The sequence below is a fragment of the Amblyraja radiata genome, chromosome 1 (genome assembly GCF_010909765.2).
Source record: "Amblyraja radiata isolate CabotCenter1 chromosome 1, sAmbRad1.1.pri, whole genome shotgun sequence".
In the NCBI taxonomy this organism is placed as follows: domain Eukaryota; kingdom Metazoa; phylum Chordata; class Chondrichthyes; order Rajiformes; family Rajidae; genus Amblyraja; species Amblyraja radiata.
In genome coordinates, this window is record NC_045956.1 from 165813469 (window position 1) to 165825725 (window position 12257).

Here is a 12257-nt window from a genome sequence, read left to right on the forward strand (position 1 = left end):
GCTTGAATTGCCCCCTCAGTGCATTTTGGTCACTTAACCAGACAATGTCTCCGGCAGTGACATTTCTCTGAGTGGTGTGCCACTTGCTCCTTATAAACAAGTTAGGACCAGCGAGTTGGCTCCAGCTCTTCCAAAACTTGTTCACCTCCGACTGCATTGCTCTAAGTCTTTTGTAGGGGTAGCTGGAAAAGTCAAAAGTCTTGATGTCTCCGCACTGAGATGCTCGGCCAAGCAGAAGAGTATTTGATGTGATGTACTGAACGCAGTCTTCTCGGCTTTGTATCCTGGCGTCGATTGGACGTTCATTTGACAGGTTGGCTGCTATGTAAAGAGCTGTCTGAAACTCACTATAACTGAGTGACGATTCTTTTCCAAAATTTTGGAGCGCTCTCTTCACAACACGCACAGCAGCTTCCGCAGCGCCATTTCTGTGTGGAGAATCAGCAGGATGGATTTTCCACATCCACTCTGTTCCATTTTTAGCTGCGTTCTCCTCCAAAGCTGCTCTGTCCAGGTTGTCCAAAAACCTATATAGTTCCTCTAAGACTGGTTTTGCGCCAATAAAATTAGTGCCTGGATCTGACCAGATCTTCTTGGGGTGCCCACGGATTGCTGTGAATCTTTGATAAGCCATCAGAAACCCTTCACTTGATAAGGTGTTGACTAACTCTGTGTGGATGGCTCTGCTGGCCATACAGCAGAAGACAACTCCCCAGACTTTGAGTTTTACCCTCTTCTTGACGTCATCGTGTACGTGGTAGGGTCCAAAGAGGTCTACTGTTGTAAACTCAAAAGGAGCAGCAGGTTCAGTTCTTTCAGGCGGCAGATCACTCATTACTTGTTGACATTTCTTTGCTTTTGCTTTCTTGCAGATTATGCAGTGATCAACGACTTTTTGAGCAATTCTCCTTCCTTTTATGACCCAAGCCTTTCTTCTCATTTTAAGCAAGGTCCCAGCCACTCCGTCATGACTCTCCCTGTGAGCCTCCCGAGCTAGCAGCATGGACACCCAGGCATCAACGGGTAGGATGGGAACAGCAATTTTATCCTCTTCAAAGCTCTGCACTCTGCCACCACAAACCATCAGCCCAGAATCTTGGTCTTTATAGGCTACCAGTCGATCTGTTGTGGTGCTTGGGAAAGTTGTGCCCAATTGCGCAGCACAAAAAATGTCTTTTAGAGCATTTTCTCGTTCTCTTACTGTAATGACTCCTGTCAAAGAGATGGCCTCCCACTTTGGATTGTTTAGAGCTTTGTTCTTGCCAAGAAACCTCTTCGCTGCTCTCCAAATCCATGCAACTGTCTTGATCAGTCGAGTTAGAATGCTGAACCGCTTGACATCAACAAGGTTCTGAATAGCTGACCCTGCAGGTGGTCTCTTTGGGCTTGTTGGTTCCGGTTCTTGGTTCTCTACTTTGGCCCTTGATAGTGCTGCAACAAAAGCTTTCTTCTGTAACTTGTTGATGTTCTCTCTGGCAGTGGCAGCCAGTTCTTTAGCTGATTTTATTGGCCACTCACTCACAGGCAAGACCAGGAACTTCGGTCCATTTTGCCACTCCGAATACTGATCAAGGTCTTGAGGGCTGGCACCTCTGGTGATTACATCAGCGATGTTTTGTGGGCCAGGAATCCACCGCCAGTCCTGAATGTTGGTGCTTGTTTGAATCTCTCCAATCCGATTGGCGAAGAATGTCTGAAATCCGTAGCTTTCTCGCTGTATTGCACCAAGGATTGTTTGGCTATCCACAAGATGATACCACTTCGCCACTTGAATTTGACTGTGTAGCTCAAAATACTTCTTTAAGCGTGAGGCGAACACTGCTCCGCACATCTCTGCTTTAACAGCGTCTCCTCTGTGGTCCAAGGGAGTTAACTTGGCCTTGGATTCCACAAGTCTGACAATTGGGCCATGGTCTGAATCCCATCTCAGGTACATCACTGCCCCGTAGGTGTGCTCACTTCCGTCAGAAAAGGTGATTCCCAAGGGTTCAGTTGCGGAGCAAGAGGGAGTCAGTGCCCTGACGAACTTGACTTTTCCAAGTTGTTCGTACTCTTCAAAGAGCTTAATTGCATCCTCCCTGAGTCCATTTGAGAGTGCCATGTCCCATGTGTCTCTGACCGAACAGCTTCCCTCTTTTGCTTCTTGGAAAGCTCTGCGTACTAGAATCGCTCCCTTTTGCTTGGGGGAGCCACTATGCCGATGGGGTCATATAGCCCTGCTACCTGGCTGAGAAGCTCTCTTCTTGTCAGGGGATTTGGCGTCTGAGTTTTGATTTGCTCTTGTAGAAGGCTTTGACCAAGCCGCATCTTTTTCTTTCTCTTGGAGAAATTGATTCCCACCATAACGTGGAGCATGTCCTCTTCTACAATGTAGCCCAGACCAAGTGCCTTATTATCATCATCATGCATTTGGTTTGGTAGGATCATGCTTTTTGTTTTGCTTTTCTTTAAAGCATCATTGTCCTCCTTCCTCCCACTTTGGCCAGACAGAACCCAAGGCTTGAGCTCAAACCCACCAGCTTTTAGGATTCGTTCCACATTTGCTGTGATGATTCTCAACTGGTCGAGGCTGTTGTGAGATGTGAGGATGTCGTCAACATAGCTGTCTTTCTGGAGTACTTGCTGCTCATCCTTGAGGTGGGTAAAAGAAGGAAGATTAGCAGTCTCACGCATTGCCAACTGTGCAATGCACCCCGCAGGTTTGTCTCCGATGTTCACTCTTGTGATAGCATACTCTCCCAGCTCCTCGTCCTCGGAATCTCGCCAGAGGAATCTGTGCAAGTGTACTTCACGGTCCTCCAACCAGACTGAGTTATACATCTTCTTTATGTCTCCCAGAGCAGCATAGATTCCGCCTCTGAATCTGAGGAGGACGGCGCGAATTTGGTTGAGGACGTCTGGACCTTTCATCAGCAAATCATTTAAGCTGACACCATTGCACTTTTGGCTGCTGTTCCACACTAATCTCACTGGGGTTGTGACAGAGTGGGGGTTTGGAGCAATAAGGTGACTCACATACCACACTGGTCCCTTCCAGTTTGCAATCATGTCTTCGGACAATTTGATTGCAGCCTTTCGGTCCACCATGTCGTGCACCTGAGCTGTGTAGGCACTTTTCCATTCAGGTTCTCTGGATAGCTGCCTCTCCGTCCTGAGAAATGTGGCTTCCACTGTCCTTTTATTATTTGGTAGAGAAGCTGGGTCTTCCAACCAAGGATAGCTAGCATGCCAATGTGGGTCTTTACTGTGACGGTCTCCTGTTACGTAGGTGAGGCCTTCCCTTACCACTTCGAGCTCTCTCTCTTCAGCAAGAGTCATTTCTTTTCCGCCTGGCTGGCAGTTTCCACAGCGGCAACCCCCGCACTTTGGCTCGCATGCTGCTCCAATGCTATCCCACTTCCACCAATCCAAGAAGTCCCGATTGGCGGTTGATGTACGTGACTTCTGAACTTTGACGGCGACCTGTCCGTTTGGTGAGAGTTCCTCAGGGACTGGGGCAGTGAGCTCCTCATACTTTAAAGCAGCTGCTCTCATTGATCTTGCGAAGTGTGTTTTGGACATGTGGGCTGACATGGTAAGCTTCTCAAATAGCTCAGGATGACAACCTCCAACAGTCTTTCCCAGTGGTCCATCCCACAGAATGAGATCTCCAACAGTTCTAATCCTCTGAGGCGCTAGCTGACCTTCTCTATGGCTTATGAGCAAATGTATCTCTTTTGGTCTCACAAGTTCCTCAAGTGGGACGTCTGGAAAGAACTTTTGCAGCTGCTGTGGTGTCACATGTTTGTGAACATCTGCAATGCTGTCCAATCCATAACAAACTAACTGGTGCGACTTGAGTGTGCCCTTGGGAGTCTTCACTCGGATCTTTAGAAGGTAGCGCATCGTCTCTACGTGGACCTTCATCCCCCCAACTCCATGGACGATAAGCGTGATGTCTTCACTCCTAAGGTTCAGTCTACTCGCAGCCTTGTGAGTTATGTAGTTGGTATCTGAAGCCAAGTCAATTAATGTCCCAACCTTTTGTCCAGCATTTGCTACGACCTCCAGAAGCATCAAAATCACTGGATGCTCTTGCAGTCCACCTTCCTTTAGGAGGCTTGGCTGATGCTTTGCAGTGTTGAAGGCTCTTGATGCAGTGTTCGAGAACACATCTCGGCATTGTTTTGCCAACTCTGGTGGAAGTTTGCTGAAAAACTCCTCTTGGTGCACTGTATATTTTTTCTTGCCTTTATCTTCCTCTGGACCAAATTTACTCCTTCTCTGATCCACACTGCTTTTCCTCATCTCATAATTGGGGCACAGATAAAAATGATGCTCAGGATTCTGTTCATCCTTGCAGATTTGATTTTTACACAGATATGCAGGTTTGCAGTATGAACCATCATCATGAACTTCAAGACACTTTTTGCATGCTCCCAACTTCTTTACTGCAGCTCTTTTCTCTGTCAGCTTTCGCCCTCGAAACTGCTTGCAGAAGTACAGCTTCCTTTTATGCTTTATGTCACCACAGACTACACAACTTGTGTGGTCATTTTCTGACTTGGCAGACTTGGTTCTGGCATGTCTTGGTTCAGTCCGAGTTTCCTTTCTACTCGGCTCCTCGTCCCTCAGTTGCTCGAGCTGTTCGTATATGCTCTCCTGCTCTTTGAGAAATGACAAGAGACTGTCAAACCGTTTCTCTGGTGCCACACCATTCCTCTTGTCAGCTACATAAACCAGCCATTCCTTCTTAAGGGTTTCTGGAAGCTTTGTTTCAATTGATTTTGTCATCAGTGGATTTTTAATAGCGCCTGTGTCTCCGAGATCGCTCAAGTCATTAAGCGCCTTTTCCACAGCTTGAATTAATTCCACTATTTTACGTGGCTGATGTCCTCTGACAGGTGGGATTCTCTGAAGCTCCTCCACTATCTCAATAGCAATAGCTGTTTGATTTCCAAACCGGTTCTCTAGGACACGAAAGATATCATCTGCAGTGTTATAACTTGTGAGGCGGAGGTCTCTTGTAATTTTGTCCTCCAGACTGTCCAGCAATTGAACCTTCTTCACCTCATTTGATCCAGTGGGTTCACCTTGCTTTTGCAGTGCTTCCCAATCCTTCCTCCATCTATAAAAGTCACGCTTGTTTCCAGTAAACTTAGGAAGGGCCGTGGGCCTCAGTCTGATGGCTGGTGAAGGATAATTGAAAGCTTTCGCCGCTTGTGCTAATCCTTCAGCGTCCTTCTTTATTTTTGCCTGTATGAAGTCAGCCTTCCTGGAAACCAGCTTGGGGACGAGAAGCTCGAGTGTTCTTAGGTGTTTCTGGAAGCTCTCTTGCTCATCCAGAGGGACCCAACGTTTCCACCGACTGTACGTCTCCTTTGCAGTCTGTACCAGTTTCTGCAGGTGGTTAAGCATGAATTCATATGCTTCTTGGTTGCTATTTGATGGTGCGGTGGCAGCAGCAAGTTCACATGCACCATCTGCTGTCTGTAGTGAGGTGGATAATTCAACATTTCCAAAGTTTGCCCATAGAGTGTCCTGGATGAGCCCTTTGACCTCTTTTAGTTTCGACTCACACTCCTTTGCAGTCTTTGCCAGGTCGGCATTTTGCTGCTCAGTTAACACAGTTTCTTCATCTGCGTCCAGCTCCGCCTCCAGCTCTGCAATGAGTCCAGCCTCCACATCGTCATTGGCTTCCATTACTTTTTCGGCCTCCTGCATGAGTTTGTTGAAATTGTTCCTGAGCTCCTCTTCAGACATTTCTTCATGGTTTCTAATGATGCTGTTCACAAGACGAGAGAATGCCCTTTTTGCTGTTGTCCTCTTCAGCTTGAGCCGCTCAGCTGACTTTCCAGCAACTTCATCAGCCATGATTTATCTTGACTTAACTGTCTTTTTTCCAGGTTTCCAGATATCCTGGCCCCGCCCGGTTTTTCACTGTTAAGTCTTCTACTGTTTCCAGATCTCCTGGTCACAGCGGTTTTTCACTGTCAAGTCTTCTAATGTTTTGCAGTTTCCCCGCTTGAAAGGGATTTAATTTATCTACCCCGAAATGATGAACTGGATTCACTCAGACCAAACACTTCTTTTCCACCTTTTATTTTCTCCTTCTTTTATTTTGGCAGATTAGTTTTTATCAGTTTAGGTCTTTATCAGTTTTGGTCTTTAACAGTTTTGGTCTTTAACAGTTTTGGTCTTTAACAGTTTTGGTCTTTAACAGTTGAAAAACCCTGTCATCTTGGTTAACAAACACCGCCAATATCAACACGTTAGCCAGACAAGTTTCTCAGCTATTCAAGGGTTAAACAGAGTCTCTGGGGCTGCAGTCTTCGACTCAGTCCATTTAGAGTTCAGTCCTTACCGACTGCCAATCGGGTCTATAGAAAATCAGTCCTGCTTGCCTTTTCTGGCTCTCGCGGCAGTCTTTTCGGACAGTCCTTTTGATTTACTTTCCAGTTCTGCTGCTCGCTAATCTCTTGTCTCTCCTTCACTGGCTTCTGGTGCTCTGTGCCCTTTTGACCCACAGGCAGAACTCGGCAGGCTGGGGTTCCGCCCACTTTAATCTGTCTCGTGATTTCAATTGTAGCATTTCTCTGCTCGCAAGTTTGTTGCATTTCAGTTTGACTTGACACTATCAGTTCCTCTACCCCCTTAGATCCTTTGTCCTCCAGTACATTTGGGAGATTGTTTGTGTCTCCGTTAGTGAAGACAGATCCGAAGTACCTATTCAACTATTCAACTGGCACTGCAGAGGGTTGTTTGGGGGTTTTGGGTTGAAATGAAAGGCACTGCAAATGGTTGTTTGTCTAAACTTGACAACTTCTTGTTTGCACTATATTGATTTTAGATAAAACACTACCACTTACGGCTGTGATTTTTGGCCATCTTACTCAGTCCCCCTCCGCTCATCATCTTCCCATCAATGAAAAATAAAAGTGTTATCAGTGTTTAAAAAATGTTGAGAATCTCTCACCTGTCAATCACGCCATGAAGGCCACACCTTTTCCGGTGGGAGGGGGAGGGATTATAAAACCCGGAAGTGTGAGTGTAGCTCAGTCTCTGCATGATGGGGGAGGGAGAGGTCACGACTCTGTCAGATCTGTGAATCAACTGAACACAGTGAACTGCCAGCCCACCAGCCGTAAGGGAGCTGCCAGCACATCAGGCTTGAGGGACTAAGCTGCCACCCCAAGAATCCATTTGGCCCACAATGTCCATACTAGCCCTCTGGAGACCAGTAGTCCCTGCAGCCAACAACACCCATACCAGCGCTCCAGAAATCACCCCCCCCACTGGCCACCAATATTGGAATTGGTGGAGAGGTGGAATATTGCACCGGGGGACCAGCCCTCCCTAGTATAGTCTAGTATAATTATAAATCCAAGTTCACAAAAAGCTCCATTCACTGATGAATGTGACTCTTATCATACTGCAAACAGACAACAGCAGAAGTCGGGATTGAACCTGAGACGCTGGATCAACTGCACTGTCTGCTGCATTACTGTGCTGCCCTTGATCTTGACACTGAACATGATATAAAGTTGTCATTCGAAAAAAAGAATTCTTGCTTGTACAGAAATGCTTGTTTGCTTTTGGTCATCAGCATACTTTGTATTTTAATTTCAAATTTTTTTCAGTATCACCCTTGAGAAATGTCTTTGAACATCTGGCAACGTTAACGGTGCTCTTTATACATATTATTGTTGCCTTCATGCTTTTTTTGTGGTCTAGTATCTCCAACTGTTATTTTAACATTAAGGTTAGCACATTTGTACCACAATGTTCTGCATTTACTGTGTAGTTTGAGGTTGATATATTTGGATACATCTTTTGTCAGTTCAGATTGTCACCTGGAGTTTTAGCACAGGGATAATAATCAGAGACCTTTGTCTATTTAGTTGTTGCACCAAACATGTCCTCTCCGGAGGAAGAATCTTCAGAAGCTGCAGTTCTAATCTTTGGACAACAGAGAGATCAGCAAATAACTCCATCGTTGTTTTGATTCTAGCTTGTTGGAACCAGACATTAATGTCATTTACTACAGTCTCCGTGATTAGATTTAATGGAATGCTTCAACAAAATGAGTGGCAATGTTCTACAATTTAATTTAAATTTAATTCTCTGCCATTGCATTAAATCAGAGGCTCTCTTCAAAATATCTGCTGCAGCAGGAAGCACAATGAATCTTGTACAATTAAAGTCTATTTTGAAGAAATCTACTTTCTTGATATTAATATATCATTTAGACACAATTTTGTCCTTTGTTCCTGCAGATTGATTTTATTGACCGATCAATGCAAAACATAGTGGAGCTCCATTAAATGTTCTCTCAAAATTGAAATCATTTTTATTCCAACAAATTTGGGAATAATTCCTATTGAACACATATAAACAAAGAAACATAGAAAACAGGTGCAGGAGTAGGCCATTCGGCCCTTCGAGCCTGCACCGCCATTCAATATGATCATGGCTGATCATCCAACTCATTATCCTGTACCTGCCTTCTCTCCATACCCCCTGATCCCTTTAGCCACAAGTGCCACATCTAACTCCCTCTTAAATATAGCCAATGAACTGGCCTCAAATACATTCTGTGGCAGAGAATTCCAGAGATTCACCACTCTCTGTATAAAAATGTTTTTCTCATCTCGGTCCTGTTTACTCCTACTCTTTGCTTCCTGTCTGCCAGCCAGTTCTCTATCCACATCAATACTGAACCCCCAATACCGTGTGCTTTAAGTTTGTATACTAATCTCTTATGTGGGACCTTGTCGAAAGCCTTCTGAAAGTCTTTTTAGGTTTATATTTTAGGTTTAGTTTTGAAGAAACATAGCATGTATTCTGTGGCAGCATGTAAGTCAGTGGATCAGGTCCGGTGGGAGATCTCTTGAAGGCAACTCTTGAAAGCAGACAAAAGGACCTGCTGTAGACTTTTCATGCCAATGAACTGGCCTCAACTACCTTCTGTGGCAGAGAATTCCACAGATTCACCACTCTCTGTGTGAAAAATGTTTTTCTCATCTCGGCCCTAAAAGACTTCCCCCTTATCCTTAAACTGTGACCCCTTGTTCTGGACTTCCCCAACATCGGGAACAATCTTCCTGCATCTAGCCTGTCCATCCCCTTAAGAATTTTGTAAGTTTCTATAAAATCCCCCCTCAATCTTCTAAATTCTAGCGAGTACAAGCCGAGTCTATCCAGTCTTTCTTCATATGAAAGTCCTGACATCCCAGGAATCAGTCTGGTGAATCTTCTCTGTACTCCCTCTATGGCAAGAATGTCTTTCCTCAGATTAGGAGACCAAAACCACAATACTCCAGGTGTGGTCTCACCAAGGCCCTGTACAACTGCAGTAGCACTTCCCTGCTCCTATACTCAAATCCTTTTGCTATGAATGCTAACATACCATTCGCTTTCTTCACTGCCTGCTGCACCTGCATGCATACTTTCAATGACTGGTGTACCATGACACCCAGGTCTCGTTGCATCTCCCCTTTTCCTAATCGGCCACCATTAAGATAATAGGATACTTTCCTGTTCTTGCCCCTAAAGTGGATAACCTCACATTTGTCCACATTATACTGCATCTGCCATGCATTTGCCCACTCACCCAACCTATCCAAGTCAACTTGCAGTCTCCTAGCATCCTCCTCACAGCTAACACTGCCCCCCAGCTTCGTGTCGTCCGCAAACTTGGAGATGTTGCATTCATTTCCCTCGTCCAAATCATTAACATATATTGTAAATAGCTGGGGTCCCAGTACTGAGCCTTGCGGTACCCCACTAGTCACTGCCTGCCATTCTGAAAAGGACCCGTTTACTCCTACTCTTTGCTTCCTGTCTGCCAGCCAGTTCTCTATCCACATCAATACTGAACCCCCAATACCGTGTGCTTTAAGTTTGTATACTAATCTCTTATGTGGGACCTTGGCGAAAGCCTTCTGAAAGTCCAGATATAACACATCCACTGGTTCTCCCTTATCCACTCTACTAGTTACATCCTCGAAAAATTCGTCAGACATGATTTACCTTTCATAAATTCATGCTGACTGTCCAATGATTTCACCACTTTCCAAATGTGCTGCTATCCCAACATTAATAACTGACCAGCATTTTCCCCACTACCGATGTTAGACTAACTGGTCTATAATTCCCCGTTTTCTCTCTCCCTCCCTTTTTAAAAAGTGGGGTTACATTAGCTACCCTCCAATCCTCAGGAACTACTCCAGAATCTAAGAGTTTTGAAAAATTATCACTGATGCATTCATTATTTCTGAGGCTACTTCCTTAAGTACTCTGGGATGCAGCCTATCTGGCCCTGGGGATTTATCGGCCTTTAATCCATTCAATTTACCTACCACCACTTCCCGACTAACCTGGATTTCACTCAGTTCCTCCATCTCATTTGACCTCCGGTCCCCTGCTATTTCCGGCAGATTATTTATGTCTTCCTTGGTGAAGACAGAACCAAAGTAGTTATTCAATTGGTCTGCCGATTGGTCTGATCATTGGTCTAGCATGTCCAAACCCTTAATAATCTTATATGTTTCAATAAGAACCCTCTCATCCTTCTAAATTCCAGAGTATCCGTGCTCAGCCACTCCATTCTCTCAGCATACGACAGTCCCACCATCCCAGGAATTAACCTTGTGAACCTACGCTGCACTCCCTCTATTGCATGAATGTCCTTCCTCAACTTTGGAGACCAAAACTGCACACATAACGCCAGATGCGGTCTCACTAAGGCCCTGTACAACTGCAGGAGGGCCTGTTTGCTCCTATACTCAACTCTTCTTGTTATGAAGGCCAACATGCTATTCGCTTTCTTCACTGCCTGCTGTACCTGCATGCTTACTTTCAGTGACTGATGAACAAGGACCCCCAGATCCCGTTGTACTTTCCCATTTCCCAACTTGACACCATTTAGATAATAATCTGCCTTCCTGTTTTTGCTACCAAAGTGGATAACCTCACATTTATCCACATTAAACTGCATCTGCCCACTCACGCAACCTGTCCAAGTCACCCTGCATTCTCATAGCATCCTCCTCACAGTTCACATCGCCACCCAGCTTTGTGTCATCTGCAAATTTGCTAATGTCACTTTGAATCCCTTAATCTAAATCATGGAATTGAGGACCAGAGGACATATGTTTAAGGTGAAGGGGAAAAGATTCAATAGGCATCTGAGGGGTAACCTTTTCACACAAAGAGTGGAGGGTGTATCGGACGAGCTGCCAGAGGAGGTAGTTAAGGCAGGGAAATATTATAGGACATACTATTGTGGGACAGTCTTTGATTATGTTGGCTGCTTTTCTGAAGCAACGTGAAGTGTAGATGGAGGAAGTGGTGGAAAGTCTGGTCTGTGTGATGGACTGGGCTACAACTCTGCAATTTCTTATGGTCTTCGGCAGAACCATTCCCAAACCAAGCTGTGATGCAACCTGACAGTATCCCATATATGGTGCATCTGTAGAAGTTGAGTATAGAAGCTGGGATGTAATGTTAAAATTGTACAAGGCATTGGTGAGACCAAATCTGGAGTATGGTGTACAATTTTGGTCGCCCAATTATAGGAAGGATGTCAACAAAATAGAGAGAGTACAGAGGAGATTTACTAGAATGTTGCCTGGGTTTCAACAACTAAGTTACAGAGAAAGGTTGAATAAGTTAGGTCTTTATTCTCTGGAGCGCAGTCCAGAGGTTAAGGGGGGAGGTTAAGGGGGGGCTTGATAGAGGTCTTTAAAATGATGAGAGGGATAGACAGAGTTGATGTGGACAAGCTTTTCCCTTTGAGAATAGGGAAGATTCAACAAGAGGACATGACTTCAGAATTAAGGGACAGAAGTTTAGGGGTAACATGAGGGGGAACTTCTTTACTCAGAGAGTGGTAGCGGTGTGGAATGAGCTTCCAGTGGAAGTGGTGGAGGCAGGTTTGATGGTATCATTTAAATATAAATTGGATAGGCATATGGATGAGAAGGGAATGGAGGGTTATGGTATGAGTGCAGGCAGGTGGGACTAAGGGAAAATAATTGTTCGGCACGGACTTGTAGGGCCGAGATGGCCTGTTTCCGTGCTGTAATTGTTATATGGTTATAATGTTTAAGAAGCAGTTAGACAGATACTGTACAGGGATAGGACAGGTTTAGAGGGATACTAGACTAAGTGGGACCCATTGGGTCCCATCTTCACAGGGGAGGGCTGTTTCCCAAATGCAATATTCCACCTCTCCCCAATTCCAATGTTTGTGGCCAGTAGAGGGGAGGGGGGGG